Here is an 8,385-nt window from a genome sequence, read left to right as displayed (position 1 = left end):
GATGCAAACAGAACAGCGGCTGTTTTACACAATTTATTTAATAGGTGATCCTTAATAATATATTTTTAATGTTAAACATGCCACCTCAATATGCAATCCTGCATTGAAAAATGATTAGTCATTTTCAATGTATTATGCCACTTGTATAAATAAATATTTTATAGACATATAGTAAATTATATATATTTAAAGTTTCAGTTCTCACTTTATTAATGAAAATGTTCACGTTTCAGTCCAACAAGCTTTCTTTTAGGTGTGGTGGGGACGGGGGGTGGGGTGGGATGGGGGTGACGTCGTTACACCAGACACTGTCATGTTTATAAGTTATTTATGTGTTGTGTCTTAGCTATATGTGTATCTAAAAACATGGTGTGTACTTTGCATACAATTCCTGAGTGGGAGAACAAAGGCAGGATATCGTGATACCCATATTAGACTATCTACTACTCTATCGGCTCCGTTCGTGGGTGTGTTCAAGGAGGCCGTGATCTACCAGTGGAAGTCTTAATTACACTCATCTTGGGGCATTAGGTAGGTCACCGCTTGTATTATCTTATCTCATGTATGTCATTTAGATATAAAAACATATTGTATACAATGAATTATCTCTTAGTGTTATATCTGACAGTTAATGATTCCATGCTCCTAAATTTTTGGAATGATTAATACTTGACTAGAAATGTATATAGTTAAAAATGTCATCTTTTACAACAGATGGAACTATCTTATCTTTCTTAGTGAGAGATCATCTCTTAGCTAAGAGAAGGCAAGCTCTTTTCTCATTTCTCTCTCATCCAATTCAATAATTATCCTGCGGGGCATTGCTAAGATAGCGCCATTGACAAACTCTAACTGACCAATTAATGATCATGAACATTTATCGTCCAAATTGTACACGTAAAAGACTTGACTTCATGTATTGAGCAATTATATTTTACTCTGATCTGCAACGACCAAGGAAACATCTACCACATATATACACACATCAGCTAGTCAAATCAAGAAAAATCTACCATGACAGCAATACCATGTGAATACCGCTAGTTGTTTATGTAGAATATCAAGACCTAGCTAGTTTGAATGGCAAGATCAAGGAAATTACAAACGATCAGGCCCCTGTTGCAGGATATTATGTTCACACCATGAGAAATACATGGTTTCCCTAAATAATGAACCCGCAGTTTTCTACTATAGTTTGTTAAACTATGAAAAGCCAATACCATGGTATCTGTTTTTCTTCTTGTACATGCCTATAAGGAGTAGTACATTTTTCTTCTGTTTGGATAGGTATCTGCTTTTTAGGTGAAATGTGGTGGAAATTTGCCATCCTGAACCTAGTACATTTCCCTCTTGGTTTGTCGCAGAACTGAACTATATAAGGCGTATTATTGAAAGGACAAAAAACTGTTAATGCACTTTCAAATAATTATCCGTCTTATTCTGTGTTAATCTGCGCTGCATACACGATATATATTTTCTTGACTGAGCAAATCCTAGTAAATCTGACTGGGTCAAATTAAAGATTCAATGATGTTGCCGCCCATGAGAATGTATACATCAGCGCAATTAATTAATTCTGCAAATGGAGTGGAATATACAATTTTTTTCTCGAGAGATGTCATGATCGTCCTAGTTACATGCAATTTCTACGATTTCGCAATCCGTAGAAGCCTATAAAAGGCGAACATTTCCCAAGCATTTGGCCATCAGCAGCTCAAACTTTCTGCAGACTCCCAGTTAAGAATCAAGGGATCTCCAAGTCCAAACAACATGTCCACCAAGCAGGGTAAGCTAATTAACCTCTAGTTATGATAATAGTATATTGCTTGCACGCAGACTTAATTTATTTATATCTTCTGACACGCCGTATATATGCAGTGCCACAACAGAACACCTCATCACGTACCCGTCCAACGTATGCGCCACAACAAGGTGACTCCACAGCATCGCCTAGTTCTGGTGGTTAGTACCGGCCGGTCTCAATTGCTCATTCGAGTATACTATCCTAATCCCACTCTTAACCAACTAAATTTTATATCTTCTGATTTGCCATGCAGCTTCGAGTACTAGGTCTGTGGGTGTGCATTGAATAATTATTCTACGTCGGGGAATAACGGTTCTCATCCTGGTCACCTGGGATATTATCTCTTTCTTTTTTTGATAACATGGTGGATACTATCATCATCCCTAGAGAAAAACTTAGTCAGCCTCTGACATCTTATCCCATGCATGCATGCATGCAACTGGTTAAGCTCATATCTCCGTATAATACTCTTTAATTGATTGATATTGCTGTGCAGCTGGGACACCACATAATAATGCGGCAGTTGCATCTTCTAATGGTTAGTACTCCAGCTTACTAATTATTAATGTAGTGTCAAAAATGCTTTTATATTATGGTACGGAGGAAAGGAAGTACTGTTTGTCTCCAAGGAAGAGTAGCTATATTGAAAGCTGAGCTACGTAGCTGATGATCGTGTGCATGCATGCACCTGTGCCTACCTCTTTGAACTAGCTTTCTTTTCCTGTCTCCCAAAGATTCCAGCTGCCCTTTTTCCTTTTCATGACTGAATAATCAACGGATTCTGTATTCTCCAACGTTTGTCTCTTGTGATTTCGCATGTGTGCAGCAACTAAAGCTGAAGCTAAATCGATGCATAAACCAATCAACAAAAGGCAAAGCAAATAAACCTAAGGTAGTATACGAATATATAATTAGTGATATGTACATCTGCTTATATTGTGGGTGTGGCTCCGCAGAAACCTGACATACTGAAATTTTATTTTGTAAGGCATGGCTCCAAATACTTCGCAGTGGTGAATTCCGGATTCACATATATGTTTTAATCCTCCCGTGTGGGTTGATGAAGAAGAAGAACAATCTGAACATCGTTTGGCGTGCTTTATCTATAAATAAATGCATATACTGGAGTCTCTAATAGTATGTAAGAAATTTAAGAGGTGCGGAAAAGATATATGGACCAATCTATTGCATGTTTGTAGTTTGTACTTCCTTGGTGGATTTGTTCACTGTCCTAAGTTCATATGTTGGTATTGTATTGAATTCACGCGTATTAATATATTTGCATTGTATTGAGTTTTATCTTCTTTTTTGAATTGGAATTAACTGTATATTTTTGTTCTCAAACTTGTGAATTTTATCTTGAGCCGTGATAATCTGTAATATTTATAAACTCCGCATCACATAAGCAAGTAATCTATCACACTGACCTCAAACGATTTCAATACACTTTCATGGAAATTTATGTAAGTAATACTAAAATACCAGGCAAAATACCAGCTAGAATTATTCAAAATAATTTCAAATTTGCCAAAATGTATCTAAATTTATTGAATTCAAGCAAACTTTGTAAAAAAATTGGTAAATACAGGTCGTTTTTCTTCTCTAGGGGGCAGAGGGACATGGAGAATACCGGAAAATGGAGAATACGCCGAGTGAAAAATCTCTAAGTAATACAACAAGAAATTTCTTGCACAATGTACGCATATGCCATGTCACACTTTTTGACAGTGCTCTTTCATGCCGACAGATGGATCCGTGGCGTCGGGCATGATTTCAGGAACTCTGCCAGGAGGATTATTTTTGCTTCATACCGATAATAGTTCTTCTGTAATGAAGCTCTCGAAGCACCAATCCACGTCATAATGGAGGTCATGGCCCTGGTGATTCATTGGATAGATCTCTTGTTTAGCATTCAGTCTAATTCTTCGGTGGACCTGTTTACCTTGTGGCCCGCTTTGCATATAGACATCTAGTTGTTCAGATCAAAAGGCTGATGCAAGAATAGGAGTTTATGCAGTAGAAATTAGCCCGAGATCAAAATAGGGTGGCTAATTGTGCAAATTCTGGTTGTTCTAAATGCATTACTGGAATAAAACTCCACGTTTCTCCACAAATGGTACCTTTCTACATATAAGCACAATCTTATTTTCATTTTCTTTTTTGTTGGGACCACAACGATAACTGTTAATTATTGTGCTTAATCTATCGTATAAGTGTAATGTTTATATATTTTCCACTAGCGCAACTCTGCAAGTCTATCCAAGCATCTGCTAATTCACCTTTTCCCCTATATCAGTGTGGAGATGCATTGTGGTGGAAAATTCACTTTACCGGTAGCATGAAGGAACTTCATGTGTCCAATATAGCATCCAAATATGCATCTCACTACGCATAGTCCGGTTTTTTTACATGCTATGTTTGCATTGGCTTGATGCCACAATAGAGTGAAACAAGCGGGTGCACCCATGCCATGATGGGGAGCGGACTGGCCAAGTATATCGTCGTTGTCAAATGATTGCAGTAGGCATGCTTTTTACACCGCTAAGCTGCACACGTCTAAGAAAATTATGAATTCTCGTGAATTAAGGAGCCAAAAAGTGAGAACACAACTAACTCACCACAGAAACCAGTTAGAAACTTTAACCGGGATTTAACGAAACAAAGATTGCCGGTGATAGAGCAATATTATTGTTGCCTTGGTTACAGTAGAAAAACATGCATGCACATCAGTATGACAGTATCTATTCCATTAACCAATGCACAAATGGAAGATTCATTGTCCTACAAAGACATGCATTGACGCGATCAAGTCACATTATTGAAACGGAAAAAGAAAATAGGTACTCAGCTCCATCTGATTTGCATAGCGTGCACGACTTTTAAGTCTTTATTTAACTAATAAAAAATTATAATCTGTTGTTGGCCCCTTAAAGTTCTACATAGGCTAGTATATGTGCTCTAATTTTTTTACTAGCTTCTTTTAGAGCTCTGGAACCGGGACCAAAAGTGTCAAACGAACCGGGACCAATGGCCTCCGAGGCCCAGCCGGCACCCTGGCCTCACGAATCGGGACTGATGCACCCTTTGGTCCCGGTTCGTGTGTGAACTAGGATTAATGCCTTTATCCTGGCCTCAATCAAAGCTATGTTTTCTACTAGTGAAGAGACACCCTAGCTCATTTATTCATCCATAATAAAAAGTTTTACGTAGCATGGGGGCTCCAAAACCCGGACATGCCAGCCCGGTACTAATTCAAGAGGATTTCTAGCAATATTGTTGTCATCTACATTATCCTCTCTTCTTTCATTACAAAACACTATATCTCCTGGCTCCTGCTCATACTCATGATCTCCTTGATGGCCATCAAATTTGCTCCTCCGAAAGTGCTCTTTTGATCCCGATCAGCACACATGCTCCCTCATGAACAGTAAAAATATAAAAAGCTGGCATATATTTTTTGTGATAAACGTTGATGAATGTTTCAACTGCACATACAATTTTGAGATGAAATGACATTCTTGGCGATCTGGGCAAAAAAAACTAAATTGATGCTTCAAAAGGCTTCCCACAAAAATATTTTGGGAGCATCGATTTTTTTTGCCCCGGCCTCCATGAATGTCATTTCATCATGAAATTTTGTACGGGGGTGAAGATTTCATCAATGTCCATAAAAACAGAATTTTTTTTAAAAAAAATACTGTTTTTTTATTTGACTGATTGTCAAGGTGCATGTGAGCTCGGGATAAAAAAAAACTCCATGTCCTCCTCCTCTACTTCCTTGATCAATAGCTCTAACTACCTCGGAGCAGTCCTATGCAACCACCGCCTTCCACAGATTAAGATTCCGGGCTAGGCACAACGATTCCCGACAAAGAAAGATTATGCACAATTAGGATCAATGGTGTCCTCGGTCACCAGGACCGAAGCAACCAAGAAAACCTCTCGTAGCAGCCTAACTTCCCATCATGACCTCTGCATATGACTAAGGTGAAAAACACATTATGGTTGAAATTTCACTTACCATATTTACAGTAGCATGATGAAACTGCGTGTATCCTATCGATAGTCCTTTTTTTTTTCAAAAGAAGGTTAAACCCCCGGCCTCTGCATCGATCGATGCATATAACCATCTTTATTAATTATTCAACAAAGGTTTGACAATAACATACATCACGCCATCCGAAGCCACCACTCACACCTACAAACTCGATAAGGAGGATTGCTCTCACTTCTCATATCTAAAACAAGTGTCATCATCGATCCTTCCACATAACGTATCGGAACTAACAACCGGTGCAACAGACCTAAAGCGCACACCACGTACACACGTTTTAGAAGCCGCCATCATCATCAGACTGCTGATCCATCTTCAGGAGAGAGGTCTGCATCATCCTTGCTGGTCCGGACATCCGTCGACGCCACCACGGCGCCCAACGGCACCACCGCCCTGCGCTCGTCCATTCAGACACGAAGATTCGGAAAGATCTATTGTGCGTAGCACTTGCCAACCAGGCATGACACGGCGTAGCACCTGTCGGCCAGGCATGACTTGACATCTCCACCGAAGCTCCGTGCAAGACGAAGCCGCTCCACCTCCTGCCTCTGTCTTCCAGCGCTGCTCCAGAAACGATGCTCCCAAGAGATAAACGACACCACCGTACCGCCATCGTGCGATCTGGAAGACCAGATCCTAGGGTTTCCCCCGAAGCAGCACGAGTGGGTCGACAGTAGATACACGACGATGCCTTCATTAAGGTAATGGCGCAAAACGCCGCCATCGCCCTCCATCGGCTCGGTTTTCACCAGCAACTATATCTCCCCAACTCGCAGCCGGGACTAGATGACGGATCTTGAGATCCGACCACGCAACCTCAGGCCGACCATCTCCGGCGAAAGAGGTGGCCACCACCGCCACGCCTAGGGCCGGTGCCCCCGACGTCCTCGAGTTGTGGGTCGAGCCCACGAGCAACATGCTATTGACGGAACAGGGATGGTACACAACATCAGCATGTGTGGCCCACCGAAGCCCATCTAGGCCCGGATCGGGCGCCCAAGCTGTCGCCGCTGGCTCCATCACCGTATGTCGCCGCTGGCTCCATCACCGTATGTCGCCGCCGACCCGCGCCACTGCCGTAGGTCCGGCCGGCGTTGACCGCCGCCACCCTGACCGAAGCGCTAGCCGAGGAGAAGCGCCGCTGCCACCGCTACGGCACACAGGCTTTGCCTACGATTCCCCTGGCGGCGGCGGCAGGGGACCGGGCGCTGGAGAGTACCGGAGGAAGGGGGCGGGGACGCTCCGGTGGGGTGCGGCGCCGCACGGGAGCGGGAGCGGGGGGGAGCGGGGGTAGGGTAGGGGTTTCCACAGTCCAATTGTGCATGTAGTATTTACTCGTACTTGCTAGTGCAGTTAGAACCAACCCGAGTACCGGCACTGACACCTGTTGTGCCATATATGGATGAGTGCACAAGCGGGTCCAGGCGTGCCGAGATGGAGCTCAAGTGGCCAAGAGCGACCCGGCCAAGTATGTTGTCATCGTCAATGCTAGAGAGGCCACTAAGAAAATTCCATGTTCTCACGTTCAAGTGGAACGAATATCTATTTGTCCATGTGTACGTATGCACAGCCGCGAAGTAAGGAGTCAGCGAGTGAAATCACAGCCAGCTCACCACAAAAACGAGTTAGAAAGTTCAACCGAGATCAATTAATGGGACAAAGATTGCCAATGGTACTAGAGAAATCTACTATCATTATTGTCTTGATTACGGTAGAAAAACAGGCAGGCATATCAGTGTCTATTCCATTGACTGATGGTCAAGTGAATGGTTCACTGTCCGACAAAACATCTATTGACTCGGTTGTGTCACATTACAGAAACGAAAAAATGAACGGTAAAAAGTCACATGTATGCAACTAATTATGAAGCCCTCGAGCACTCGCTCTCTAGGGAACGTTCTATTGAGCATACTATTTCTTCTCGTCTTCTAAGGCAGCAAATATATAGAAAGGCAGTTGACGAATTTAGAGGTAGTGGCTAGACATTACCAGTAGGCCGTGTTTAATAATTATATAGTGCGTCAAAAAATTTAAAAGATTCTACACATTTGTACTGTCTCCATCCGTTTTATAAGTTGGGTGAGGGCTTTTAGGTGTTCATTTTGACTAACTATACATGTTCTATATGCTAAATAAATAAAATATTTAGATTCGTCTCGAGTTTCTATAGGTGTTGCATCACCTTACTTTTGAACCAGGCCCATATATTTTTAAAATACAGGACCATAGGCAGTTTTTAGTGTCTGTATTAGTGAAGAAACCCGACCTAAGGTGAGATTCGACCCCACTCCTAGGACTAGCCGAATTTTACCTTTGTCACACAATAAATATTGTCCACAAGGCTTTGTTTTTATTGGTATTGTATTTAAGAGTCAACATAGCTGCAACTTCATGTGCTTTTTTCGTGCCTAAACCAAACAAAGAATGCTTACGGAACCCTAATTTTTATCTATATTCGCAATATTCAGATTACATATTATAGTTTTTCTTATTTTCAATTGCTTCGAGAAATTAGACCTTCACTGTC

At 41.6% G+C, this 8,385-nt stretch overlaps 1 long non-coding RNA gene across 1 annotated transcript; it reads left to right on the top strand.

Annotated features, from left to right (window-relative positions):
- The first annotated feature begins 1,713 nt into the window (after positions 1 to 1,713).
- Positions 1,714 to 3,097, top strand: LOC109732867 (uncharacterized). Its single transcript, XR_005765002.2, has 6 exons — positions 1,714 to 1,786; positions 1,879 to 1,962; positions 2,058 to 2,116; positions 2,301 to 2,342; positions 2,631 to 2,696; positions 2,793 to 3,097. It is a non-coding gene; the product is annotated as an uncharacterized lncRNA (long non-coding RNA).
- Positions 3,098 to 8,385: the final 5,288 nt, after the last annotated feature.

This window comes from Aegilops tauschii, chromosome 1 (genome assembly GCF_002575655.3).
Source record: "Aegilops tauschii subsp. strangulata cultivar AL8/78 chromosome 1, Aet v6.0, whole genome shotgun sequence".
NCBI classification, from domain to species: domain Eukaryota; kingdom Viridiplantae; phylum Streptophyta; class Magnoliopsida; order Poales; family Poaceae; genus Aegilops; species Aegilops tauschii.
Note: the sequence above shows the minus strand (reverse complement) of the source record. Positions and strands in the feature narration are given on the sequence as shown.